Here is a 4,369-nt window from a genome sequence, read left to right as displayed (position 1 = left end):
TTGGTGGTCCGATGATTTTGGAAAATACCGCAAGACGTAGCTCCCTCTTGGAAAGTTGCGATGCACATTAGCACATGTGAATTAGCATGTCAGTTCGCTAATTCACGTTAGCATAGGCTCTGAGAAGTCCTGCAATAAAGAAAGTCAGGTTGATTGTGTTTAATTCGGGCTTGCCTGGGTATGGATATACGCTGGCAATCTTTTTTTTTTTTTTAATTCTCCCAAACCCAGAATTGAACGCATACCTCGTCCCGTTGTGTAGGTCATAAAGATTCTACTGCAAAAGCTGCGGCAGCTTTAACTAACAGGGACAGTCATTCGGTGCTGGTCCATGCACTTGACCTCCAATAACATAGCTATATAGGAAGACCATGTTGGATTGTCCCATCCAGTCCTGCCTTTAAATTTTTTTTTCAACGCTTTTTATTTATTTTTGGGACAGAGAGAGAGCATGAACGGGGTGGGGGGGCAGAGAGAGAGGGAGACACAGAAGCGGAAACAGGCTCCAGGCTCCGAGCCATCAGCCCGGAGCCCGACGCGGGGCTCGAACTCACGGACCGCGAGATCGTGACCTGGCTGAAGTCGGACGCTTAACCGACTGCGCCCCCCAGTCCTGCCTTTAGAACCAGGCAAGAAAAGCCCCTGTCTGGAACCTTTAGAGAACCCTGTATATCACATGTGCTTGCTGACGAACATCTGGGCGTCTCCGTCACTCGGATCCAGTGCTCAGTTACTCTCGATATTCACTCCTGGGACTAACAGCATTCAGGCCCGGGGGGAAATGCTTCTCCACACCTTATGTCTTCAAAAGACGGCTGCATCCGGGGTGCAGTGAAAGCCTGAGGCCGTTCTTTGGATGCAGGTAAGACTTGAGCTGCAAAATGCTTAGGTAAGAGAAAAAGACGAATGTTTTAATTTGTTAAATTCTTCCTCTCAGATCCCACACAAAGCAGGAGAGTCGTGGTTCTAAAAGTGCTAAAAAAAATCAGCGTAGTTTTCACAACTGCACATAGTGTCTTCTGGGACATTTAAAAAGAGTAAACCATTTGTACTCTTTAGTTTTTAAAAAAACTTTTTAAAAAATTTTTTTTTTAACATTTCTTTATTTTTGAGACAGAGAGAGACAGAGCATGAACGGGGGAGGGTCAGAGAGAGAGGGAGACACAGAATCGGAAGCAGGCTCCAGGCTCTGAGCTGTCAGCCCAGAGCCCGACGCGGGGCTCGAACTCACGGACCGCGAGATTGTGACCTGAGCCGAAGTCGGCCGCTTAACCGACTGAGCCACCCAGGTGCCCCTAAATTGGGTTTTTAAATGAGCTTTTGTCCATTATCATTTTGATTTTGCCTTTTAATCTTAATAGATCATTTTGAGTATTTACAATTTTTTTTAAGATCTTTTTTTTTTTTTTTTTAAAGCCGTCTCCACACCCAGCGCCCAAACCCACAACCCTGAGATCGAGTCAACATGCTCCAGCAACTGAGCAAGCCAGGTGCTCCAACTTTGAGTATTTTAGAAGAAAAATCACTTTCAAAACATGAAAAATAACTTTAGTTTAAAAATTGTTAACATTGGCTTCAGTTTACCCTTAGGGTACATTTCTTGCAGTTTGAACACAATCATCTTTTATTTTTTTAATTCCTTGGATTATTGCGACTCAGAGTGCAGGTCTACAGATTCCTAAAGAGCATGTGTCAAAAGGTAGTCAACACACTGCGTCCTTCATTGAGAAAGTCTTGCCACGAAAAGCATCAGCTCAACTAAAACAACGGGCTGAAGGATCTAGATGGTTTTAATTCTGATGCAACCTCCTTATCTCAAGGCAGAGAGGTAGCAAAGAGCTCGCAGACCAGACCTCAGGGCATACTTTGGATTAAGGGTTGACAAAATTTTTGCAAAGGACAAGATGGTAATTATTTTAGATTTTGTGAGCCACTTAAGGTCTCTATCACATATTCTTTTTTTTTTTTTTCCCATAACCCTTTAAAATGTAAAAACAATTCTGAGCTTGTGGGGCCAAAACTAAACCATATAGGCTGTCTTCGGTCCACTGGATATAGTTTGTTGACAGTTTAGCACTGTCATTGGCAAAAAAACAAACCAAGACAAAAAACCGAGGTGCCTGGGTGGCTCGGTCAGTTACGTGTCCAGCTTTGGCTCAGGTCATGATCTCGCAGTTCGTGGGTTTGAGCCCCGCATCGGACTCTGTGCTGATGGCTCAGAGCCTGGAGCCTGCTTCCGATTCTGTGTCTCCCTCTCTCTCTGCCCCTCCCCTGCTCGTGCTCTGTCTCTGTCTCTCTCGAACATAAACATTAAAAAAATAAAAAAAAAACAAACAAAAAGCCCAAATTGCCATTGGCTACAAATTACGTGAAAAATGTCGATTATAAAAACATAATTAGTGAATTTCCACAAATTCCAATAATTTGTGGAAACAAAAGCAAGAAAGTTACATTATATGGCATAAATATATGATAAATTATGAATTATATTCATTATCTATCTACTTTTTCTTTTTTTATGCTTATTTATTTTTTGAGTCTGTTTATTTATTTTTGAACACATATTTTTTCTTATCCATGTGTCACCAGTGCATGAACTAAATAACCAGACATGCTCAATGATTGTTAAATTCCGTTGCTTCGGTATCTTGCCAACTTTTAGTCCTGTGGAAGCCACAGCTTGACAATATTTGCGATTTTGCCATTATGAAAAATTTTTTTAATGTTTATTTTTGAGAGAGAGAGAGTGAGACAGAGCATGAGCAGGGGATGGCCAGAGAGAGAGGGAGACACAGAATCGGAGGCAGGCTCCAGGCTCCGAGCTGTCAGCACAGAGCCCGACGTGGGGCTCGAGCCACGAACCGTGAGGACGCGATCTGAGCCGGAGTCAGACGCTTAACCGACTGAGCCACCCAGGTGCCCCGTGATTTTGCCATTATAAAGATAGATTTGTCAAGGTTAAGAGGCTAGAACATGTATCTTAACAGTTTGCTAGTTTCAGTTATTATTAGCTTTTAAACATTGAAATACTTTTAAATAGTTAAGATATAAATAAAATATTTAAATATATTTTTTAAATGTTCATTTATTGTGAGAGAGCGAGAGGGAGAACGGACATGCGCGTGAGCGGGGGACAGGCAAAGAGAGGGAGAGAGAGAACCCCAAGCGGGCTCCAGGCTGTCAGCTCAGAGTCCGACGTGGGGCTCAGCCCCACCAACCGTGAGCGCATGACCTGAGCCGAAACTAAGGGTCGGATGCTTAACCGACTGAGCCACCCGGGTGCCCCTACAATATTTAAATATTGAGACAGCTATTTAATTTGTCCCAGGCCTGCTTCCAGAAAAATGTCTGCCTTCCTAAGTAAATATTGCATTCATGCTATAGGAAAACACAGTTGTGTGCTTTCACAGAAATGAGATTATCCTGCAACGTCCTTCAGCGGGGACTATTCTGACATGCTGTCCTTGTCGTGGGTATGTTCCAGCCAGGCGCATTTTTTTCCGCCCCCGTCCCAAGATCTGGAACCGTTTAGTCCAGCAGGGAAGAGTAGTTCAAACGGAGCTCTTGTAGGGTGTTTGCCTAAACTGCGAGCCAACTTTCCAGGCGGATCAACTACCCGGAGAGTGTGTGACTCCACAGCCTGGTCAAAATGTATCAGACCAAGAGCGTCAGGCTCCTGCGCCCACGGCCAGCCAGGCTGTGTCTCCTGGAATTTGAATCGGTCCCGCAAAGCCAGGCTCTCCGGGTGCCCGGACGTCAGATGTCACGCACGCAGGAGCTGCGGACATGCCCCTTCCGCCGCGTGGACTGAGGGGCTGAGAAGGCCGGCCTGCAGCTAGAAAAAAAAATGCAACGTGTGCTCAAGGAGAAGCTGAAATGAGAGACGCCTGCCAGCCTTCTGGTTCTTTCCCGAGGTCTGGCTACAGTCCTGCCCTGGGATTTTGTGAAACGCTATACCCTTATAATTCTTCCTTTTTGCTTAACCTAATTTGAGTTGGCTCCTGTTACTTATAACCACAGTGTCCTGAATCATACAACCATTCTGTGTGTCCGCCTGTTCTCAAACCAGAAAAGCATAAACGAAAAGTCTTCTCCTTGGGTGGTTTGGAAGCAGAAATCGGGTCACAGACAGTAACAGGCACACAGGCCTCCCTCGAGCCTTGAATTTCAGACACGAGCAAGCAGCCCGGACCAAAGCAATGACACAAGTTTCCTTCCAGGGCAGTGAAAGTGAAGTATCCTTTACAATGGTGAAGGAGGGCAAAGGTAGTGAAGGAATCCTTCCGGATACTTCTGCGAGACACCAAATGTCAGGGCAAGCTGGTGCAAATAATCGTGTTGGCCTGCAGGGGGAGCTCGAGCCTGCTCT

The sequence above is a fragment of the Felis catus genome, chromosome E1 (genome assembly GCF_018350175.1).
Source record: "Felis catus isolate Fca126 chromosome E1, F.catus_Fca126_mat1.0, whole genome shotgun sequence".
In the NCBI taxonomy this organism is placed as follows: domain Eukaryota; kingdom Metazoa; phylum Chordata; class Mammalia; order Carnivora; family Felidae; genus Felis; species Felis catus.
The sequence above is the reverse complement of the archived record's forward strand: the minus strand, read 5'-3'. Positions refer to the sequence as shown.